At 44.1% G+C, this 9662-nt stretch overlaps 1 long non-coding RNA gene across 1 annotated transcript; it reads right to left on the minus strand.

Moving 5' to 3' along the window:
- Nucleotides 1–1882: 1882 nt before the first annotated feature.
- LOC146194876 (uncharacterized) lies at nt 1883–5879 on the minus strand. Its single transcript, XR_014705502.1, has 2 exons — nt 5499–5879; nt 1883–4739 (listed from the first exon to the last, which is right to left on the minus strand). It is a non-coding gene; the product is annotated as an uncharacterized LOC146194876 (long non-coding RNA).
- Nucleotides 5880–9662: the final 3783 nt, after the last annotated feature.

Raw genomic sequence — 9662 nt, forward strand, 5'->3', positions numbered from 1 at the left:
TTTCATGTTCAGTGCATTACATCGGTAGTCTGTTCAGGAGTATGATAACAGCTAGAGCTCAAAGTTTTCAGAAGCCTAAAACAGATGGCACCTGTTTTAGCAGATAAAAAATCTGTTTTTTTTAATCCATGTCTTCAAGGCTCATGTCTCAATATGAAGACAGAACGAGAACCGCTTTGTGCCTGTTGGAAGGAAAATTTTCGGTTGCTCGCAGTACATAAAAAAACTGAAATATAAAAAAACAGAAATCTAAAGAAAAGCGTATGACTCAATCCTTTATTAGACTCTTGGGATAAAGTGCAAATAAGAAAGCTGGCAAACTCTAGGTTATGGATATACAGACAACTCAATATTTAAATATCATATGTGGCCGCTGCCCTTCCTTTGCAACTGCGCCTTACTAAGAACAAAGCGTAATTGGGAAGGCCAGGACTAAGCACAGGCTCAGAGAACCAGGCCTGTATCCGCATCTTTACGTGAGTTTGCTCCGCCGTAAAGCACACTAATAGCCCTGAAAAGGTAGCTTTCGCTTAACCTAAGTACCTGTTTGGCCTGCTGTATCTTCTTTCGCTATTAATGTTGATTGTGAAAAGTTTTCTTTTCCATCGCAGCGATGACTATGACATTCACGTCGGATTTAAAAGTGTTTGAAAGTGGACAACTGAAAGAACATTATATTTAAAATCACACCTCTCCTCAGATAAAAAGGTTCTATTAGCGCTGCATCTGAATATGTTTTGTTATAGGCGTAGCTTACAGACGTTTGTGGCACTTTGTACGCAAGCTGAAGTAAAAAAAGAAAGAGCAATTGCGATATAAGGAACAACTAACTTTTCAGTAGTGGTATGTACGCATTACCATGTAAAAGTAATATCTACACTAATCTAGTCCCGAAAGAGGATGAGATCTCTACGTTCATTTTGAGTCATATTCATTGGAAACATATATACCGGGGACCTTTAAGCATAAAACAATGTAAATGAGTTCCATTTCTATATGTGCATTTATTAAATTACAACTGTAGCTCTAATGTCAGGATATACAAAAAAAAAACCTAACATACTAATTTCATATCTAAATTTTCTCATTTATGTCAAGTGTCATTATAAGTGACTAAATAGACCTTTTTGAAAATATGGGCAATTTTTCCTTGGAATTTGTACTATAACCAAGGTTTGAAAATTTTGCATTGGAGCGCCGGACACGGTATTGTACAGCAAATAGAGAACGGCCAAAAAATGCTGCAAGAAGCCACACCGTGATCAAAACTGTTTATGAAAATATAGTGCTATGGATATCAATAGAATCAAATGTGCAACCTATGTTTGAAAAATCTGTAAGGTAGTAATAAGGGTGATTTATCGGAAAACATTTAGACTATTAGGTCCGATATAGATTCAAGAATCTGGGATTTGGACACGAGTATAACCATAGCGGGGCCCCATGCTCTTTCATATGTAACAGTGGAAAATTGGTAGAAGCGGACAGTCGACCTTATGAAATAGCGAAGCCAGACTGCTGAAGTAGTTCGAAATAAATGTACTTCCACGGTCTTCTTCCGTCGCCGAAGAGCGTGTAGAGCCAAGGATAATTTTAAGCAGCAGCTGTTGGGGCGATGAAACGAGCAGCTTCTTGTATTCCGTAAATAGGCTCTCAAAGGAAGGCAATAAATATCAGCAAAGGCCTGCGCACGAAGCACTGACTGCGGTGAAGTATTATGAAAAGTAATTTTTAAAACTAATTTTATATTTATTAATTCAAAATCCACATATACCACCAGTACTTTCACGCAACGCAAAAAAACAATTCTTGACCAAATTTGCTGTTGGAGCAAACTCTAGCATTATTCGCATATGTGAAAACTGCGAAACTATCTGCCCATTTGGCTTATATGGGAGGAGCCGAGTAAGTAAGATATCACATCTTTTTTTTTCACTAATTCAGGTGTGTCAATATGTCCGTTTAATGCATCGCCTTATGCGCTGAGCGCGTATGCGGGACACAATGCAGGCTACGAAATTTCGACCTCATCTCGTAACGCCGCATGCCAGGATATCTCGATTCCACCGATGTTTACAACAACCAACTCTTTCCAGGGCTCCGCTTCATAAAGTGGAAAATGACCCAGCACCAAAAGTGTTTTAAGAGATTCATCGCATGCATACTTTTTCACTTCCCATGCATAGCCCTAAGACCATATTTTAATTCGAAATCCTTTCTTTGCTTATCAGCTGCGAAAATGTGCTCAAACTTTTTTAGGCAGGAAATGCCTGCAGGAACTGATCTTTCAAATTCACATGTAATTTACCGGCTAGGTGCGAGTTCGAGTCGCACCAGTATCCATCCGGTCCCTCTCCCGCAGCTCTAATCACTGCATCACGCCGAGCTCGTTCGAAACCAGTCGTAATACTCCTTTTCTGGGGTTAGGGTAATAACAGCGATGACAATGATGACGCTGTTAGTGATAGTGATAATAATAACAGCATGATGAAAATTACGATGGAGTTAGTGATGATTATGATAGTATCGACAACATTGAAGCTGCATTTATTTGATAATGATCACAGAAGCAATAACTATGATGCTGATGATAGTCGGCATGGCAACGGCAATGAAGAGGAGATAATAATCTTGTATAGGTGGCCTTCGCATTGCCGCTCTTAAGCCGACGTAAGCACAGCCCTTTATTTTTCTCTTTAGCCTCTCAAACTGCGCGTCGCTGTGCCGCCGTTTCCTTGGGAACTGCAGACCTGCGGTATATCTGCGGCTGCGCCTGTATGGCAGCTGCAGTTTAATAGCATATGGGATCCAAAAAATATCGCCAGAGATATTCTGACCTCATGTTTATATCGCTGCATGTTTACTTGCTCTCACACAGTTAACATATTGCCTTATTTATGAGGTTCAGTTCAACATTCATGTTAATTTTTTTGGCGCTCAGCAAGAAGCCGTACCAATGCTGCAGTTTTGGTGCACCGCTGTCAAGAATGCTTTTGAACAGTTATAAGCGTACTTGTATACGTGATGCTGACATAAAATTCAAATTCTAATGCGCTCTAGATCGCTCCTGCAAGCCATAAGGAACTTCACAAATTAAACGGTGCTGACGCCATCATGATGATATACCGAGCACATCGATAAATTATCGCCACGTGCGCATATAAGTTGCAGGGCCAAATGATTCAAGTATGGTTGAGTTTTATTTATAAACGCCGCTGCATTAACATTCTTTTAATGCTTGGAAAATAAAGGTATTTTCATTATTTTAAATTCTCCGCATATATTTTTGCATATGGCAAATAACCAGCATTAAGCTAATGCTATAGCTGTAACTAATTTTCATCTTCATATGGTATATGGGCGTGGGCGATTTAAAGGGACATCAGCTTTGAGGTATGCTGTATAATACCCAGAAATGTGGCGCAACAAACACAAGCGAAAAGACACAACACACACGCACACTACCAACTCTAATATGGATCTGAACACATTTCTTCTTCACCACTCCTCTTCTTCTATACCCAAGTACATCTCATCATCCTCTTCTTTTCCAAGAAGATAGTGGCACTTTCTTCCCCGCGGAGCATAAACATCGTCGAAGCATGACAGTCGCCAATTCTACACTCACGTACATCTCCACACACCTCTGCTTTGCCCAGCAGCTAATATACCACGCTGCACAGTCACAACGTCCACCACATAGTCACATAGTCACACACTAACAACCAACTACCACACATGTGCAGTAGGACATGTCCATCCAAAAGACATCACTTGTGAAGTCCCTATGTAATGACAAAACTGTAACCTGCCAACATGTCTACGAAGCAACGAAGTACATGGGAATGAGAAGTACATGTACTTGAGGTAAAAATGATCAATAAACAAACATTGCCACAATACATAATAGGTGTCTAATTATAACAGCTTTAGGCCCGATAATAAATTCGATTCTTTCCATTACTCCAGAAGATTTCTCAATAAAAGTAAATTCTTTTCTACATAAACTCAGGGAGGCTTCACTAATACATCAGTCTTCTTTCTTCTGTATCCAGAACGCCTCTAAAAGTTTGCGCGCCATCTTATCCCGACTCTTCCCTAAAATATTAAGCCTGCTAAACAGTGGCTCACACTTGCACTTCTAACAGTGCAGGGGTAAATATGACCCCTTCCCATTTTCTATGGACTTCTAATGATCCCTTATTCTGTAATTGAAACATCTTGCAGTCTGCCCTATATATTCTTTACCGCACGCCAGTGGAATCTCGCAAATCACAGCCATCACAAATACAATAAAACTCTTTACATGCTTCTTATCGCATTGTCCTTTCTTTCTCCTCCCTATTAATGCACACAACCCGCCCAGTTTGTTTGGCGCAGAAAACACAACTGGCGCCTCATACCTACCTGCCACCTTCTCCAGGTGGCAGGTAGTTTCTTAAGCTGTAGTTTCTTTAAGCTGGCTATTCATCCAATGGTCAAAGTGCGGATAGAAAAAAAGCCCTGCAGTTCCACGAACGTTGCCACGTAGGAAATTGAAAAGCATAGAAGACAGTGATAAGACAGATTAAATTGAGGCAAACATGACATAAGTAGGCGCATCAACACTGGTCCCAGCCTTTGTGACGACAGATACGTAGACGGTTCGAAGTGCTTGGAACAAACCCGCAAGCTTCGCAGCTGCCATGGTCTTCTTCTCCAGGCTGACGTTGTGGTAGAATTGCACCCACGCTCGGCACCTGGACGTGATGCAACGTGCACGTTATTCACAATTGCGCCGTAAGGAATACTGCATACTCCAAACGCCAATGCATCATTATTCCTGTCAATGCTAACTGCAGTACAATATACTTCCATTATATCTGAACTATGGTAGTAAATGCTCGCCCCAAGCTCTCAGCGCCTAAGAGTGCGGTTACGTATGCTCGTCCTCATGTCATGCGGGTAGCTATACTTTTCTATGGTTAAGATTGACGAGAATGAAGTGCGTTTCAAGTTACCCTAACGCGGTCATGCATATGCAGAATAGCAATAACAATACACGCAGTAACTCCCGCTGAGTGAATTCAGTTAAAGCACCCTCAAGGCCGCGCATATACACGTGGCTGAATTTCGATACTACCAGTTGCGAAGGTCAAATTGGCTTCGCGGTGTTGGAAAACTAAACAGTGTTGTGCTCAGACTTGTCAGGCAGCACAATTGGTTTTAAATTGGCCTTCCGGTCAGTGGCATGCGCGTGGTTGCTCCTGAGAGCCCGGTATCAAGTTAACGCTGGTGATAGCCGGCTGCATGAAACTCACCATAAATCAGACAAATAGTGGGCCTCTTTCGCACAGCGCAGCACTTAAAGTGTGTGCCCTGTATCCAAATATCCCCGAAAGAATGAAGCCACGTGCGCACGAACTGGTTACAGAAACAGAAGCGAACAGCCCAACGAAAGCATTCGGAGCATACCTAGAGCAGACGCCTTGTAGCAGACGACACTGACAAGAGCTCACCTGTGAAAGTCCAGTGGGAAGCGGTGTAGCTTGACACCGACGGTACTGTCCATGCTGTCGCAATGTGCCACGGAGCATCGTTTCTTCACACGCCGCAAGCTCATCGTGAAATAAAGCGCTTCAAAAGAACAGCGCGAAGCGTGCAGAGACGTAAAAAGACTTCGCACTGGCCGCACGTCGAAGGAAACGACAAAACCGAGAAAACTGCCGCAGCGGTGCGGCGGGGTGCAAATTTTATAAAACGGTGACAGAGAAGCGACGCGAAAGGACGACGAAAACTTCGCAGAAGGGGCATTTCGAGACCGGCGAGCTAAATTTATAAGCTTTACCAGGCGCGCTATTGCAGACAGCTGGCGATAAGAAACCGCTTCGTGAGCTCCCGCGGCCACTGTGGCCGGGTGCCGAAACTAAGGCCTGCAAAGTCAAGCTGCAAATGCACCGCACACTCAACAACAGGGGGCGTAACAAAAACGTTGAAAAAATTTAAAAGGCGGCGTAATGTTTTGCTGAAATAGTTTACCTATTTTATAAAACATGGCATTAAAATATTTATTTATTTACGTTGTTTTATGGCGTTTTTATTTGTGCTTTTGAATTTCATTATCTAGTGTTTTGGCCCCCCCAAAGTGGCTGTGCTGCTGTCGCGCTAGACCGTTTTTGGGCCCAGCCTTCGCCACCAATTTACATCCGCCTTGAATAGTGTCCAATCCAGTTGTAAAGCTTTCCTCCGAGACCAAGGCTGCGAGAATTGCATGATGAAATTCAGAGTCAAAAGCAGCCTTGATGTCAAGGAAAACGGCTGTCGGGATATATCCAACATGAAGGTACTCTTCAAGTGATGAGACAAGGGAAATAACATTATCAGCCGCAGACATATTCTGGCGAAACCCGTTCATTTCTTGAGGGTATTCATTTCTGTTCTCGAGGAACCAGGTGACACGTTTGAAGATCATTCGCTCCATAAGCTTACCGACGCAGCTCAGTAGGGCGATGGGTCGGAAGGATGCATAACTTGTTGGCTGTTTAGAAGGTTTTAAAACGGGCACAATTTTCGCCAACTTCCATTCCGTTAGGACTTCACCAGACATCCAGGATGAATTGTAGTATTCCAGGAGTCGAAGGCGGGAATTGTGAGGTAACATTACGATTGGGTCATAGGTCACTTCATCATGGCCCGGAGACGTCCGTCTGTTTAATTCGGCGATAGCTGTGGTTAACTCCTCAATAGTGAAAGGTAGGTCCATCGCTGACACTGCCGCCGGGGGGATGTTGGACAAACCATCTGTGGAATGTGTGGAAGTCACTGACCCTGCGGACAGTCGTCTGCAGTATTCTTCTGAGACTTCTTTAATGGATTTTCGTTCATGCAGAGATAGTGCTGTTAAAGGGTAAAGCTGTTGGAGGGGCGTGCGCATACCGCGAACTATCCGCCAAATTTTGGCTACTGATTAGCGCACGTCCAGTGTAGAACAAAAGTCACGCCATCTTTGCCGACTTAGCTTATCCAGGTAGCGTCGAATGTGACGTTGTGTGCGTCGGCAGGCACTAAGGTCTTCAAGGTTTTTTTGTGCGCTTAGCTTTCCTTTCAGCTCGTCTGCGAATAGCGCATAGCCTTTGAAATGTCTTATCATTTTAGGGTAAGCTATCACTTTTAGTTGTGATTCGCGTGCTTTCTCTCAGGCATTAAGCAATTGTCGATATTAGTTCCTCATGCCGGGTTGCGGCAGTAATTCCTCAGCGTTCAGCATCTTTGTACATATCCCAGTCTGTAGATTTTATAAGACATTTCTTTGATGCCATCTGCGCACTGGCAGCCGATATGAAAATAGGGTAATGGTCACTTCCACGTGTTTCCAGATCTGTGCGCCAGCCAAAGTTGTGGGCAGCTGAACTTATCACAAAGGTCACGTCAATGCTGCTGGAAGTCGTCAGGCCTCGGAGATAGGTTATGCTGCCGTCATTTAGCGGTTAAATTAAATGTTTTGCCAGAGATTCTGTAAGCTTGGCACCTCGGGCACATGTACGTGAGCTTCCCCAAATTTCATTGTGAGCGTTGAAGTCTCCGCAAATAATATGTGGAGCGGGCGTCCTTGTTATCAAATTTTCAAGCCTCGAAGCATCGAATGGCCTGCCTGGTTCAAGATATACTCCAATAAGAGTGTACTCTTGTCTACTGTTATGGCGCACACATATTCGTTATCCTTGTGAGGCGGAACTTCAACCAAGGAGGCCGGGATATCCTTGCGAAAGCCTATCAGCAATCTGCTAACATCATCTAATCGTTGTGAATGATGAAACTAGTATCCGGGTAGTCTAAAAGTTTCCTCCACGCGCGATTCAGAGATGATTATGAAAGGGAAGTGGCACGCTCGCACAAGCTGCCGAAAACCAGAGAGTTTCGAGCGTAAACCACGAGCGTTCCACTGGAAAATGGTGCATGTGCAATAGATGCATGAATGGTTAGCTGTGGTGAAGCTCTTCTTGTCGAAGCCGTGGTTATAGATGTGTGATATTACGCCCCTGCGGAGCGTAAGGGACCGACAGCATTGGCTCCATTGCTAGAACAGCTTCTACTTCTGGGAGTCCTTGTGACGAAGGGCTAGCGCGGACAAGTGCCTTGATCGCGGCAAACAGCATCGGAATCAGTAGGCTTGTGATATCTTGTTCGGTGCTTCTGCTTTGCTGCCTTTCCCTGATCTTCTTGTTACATTGCGTCGGCTTAGGCGGAGAGTTAGAAAGGTTGTTTGTCGGGTCTTGTGCGGAGTGTCGCTGCTGCTTTGTTGGAGGAGAAAAGCCAGGAGAAACGGAGCTGACAGTATACAAGTGTAAGGCAAACGTTGGGGATTTTTTTAAGGTTTGGTTGTTGGTGATTGACAACAATTAGCCTTATGGTGATTATCGGGTTCAAGAATATTAAATGAAAAGCGGAAGGAAAAACAACACGCCGATGTTTTGCTTCCGCTTTTCATTCTTCTTTCACCCGGTAATCACCATATGACTAATTATTCTTGTCAAATACCATCAACCAAACATAAAAAAAATCGCCAACGTTTGCCTTACACTCGTCGACTGTCAGCTCCTTTAACTCTCTCTCTCTCTCCACACACACACACACACACACACACACACATATATATATATATATATATATATATATATATATATATATATATATATATATATATATATATATATATATATATATATATATATATATATATATATATATGTATGTTCTGTTCTGTATATAATGTTCGGACGTCACCGCCAATCCGACCCTACTGCATCTACAGAACTTCCCACCGATGCCAGTGGTGTCGGCCTCGGCGCCGTCCTCGCCGAGCGCAAGCCTGGCTTCTTCGAATACGTTGTCGCTTACGCAAGCCGTGCTCTTAATAAAGCCGAGAACAACTACTCCATTACCGAAAAGGAGTGCTTAGCAATCGTGTGGGCTATAACGAAGTTCCGCCCTTACTTATACGGCCACTCCTTCTCTGTAGTTACAGATCATCACGCTCTCTGCTGGCTCGCGTCTCTCAAGGATCCGTCTGGCTGTCTCTGGCGCTGGACTATCAGGCTTCAGGAATACGACATCCGTGTAGTGTACCGCTCTGGCCGCAAGCACTCTGACGCCGATGCTCTTTCTCGATCACCGGTGCGTTCGCCTAACTCATCATCCCCTCCTCAAGCCTCCTTGTCAGCACTCACCATTGACGAAATGCCTTTCGAGCATCGACAAGATCCTTGGGTTTCTAATCTGCTAGATGTCCTTGGCACTACTTCCGCGGCTATGCATCCTCGGGCAGTCCGCCGACAGGCCTCCCATTTTACCATTCGGGACAGCCTGCTCTACCAAAAGAACTACAACTCAGATGGCAGAAAATGGCTTCTTGTCACTACGCGCCACCTCCGCTCCGAGGTTCGTGCCCACCATCACACTGACCCGCAAAGCGCTCATGCCGGCGTCCTGAAAACCTATGATCGAATTCGTCAGACGTATTACTGGCGGGGAATGTACAATTTCGTACGTCGTTACATCCGCTCTTGTACCGCCTGTCAACAACACAAGATTTCTCGCCACCCGCTGGCCCTCTCCAGCCTTTACCGTGTCAAGCTCGACCGTTTGATCGCGTGGGAATCGACCTCTATGGTCCGCTACCATGC

The sequence above is a fragment of the Amblyomma maculatum genome, chromosome 3 (assembly GCF_055883805.1).
Source record: "Amblyomma maculatum isolate TAMU_Amacu chromosome 3, ASM5588380v1, whole genome shotgun sequence".
NCBI classification, from domain to species: Eukaryota; Metazoa; Arthropoda; class Arachnida; order Ixodida; family Ixodidae; genus Amblyomma; species Amblyomma maculatum.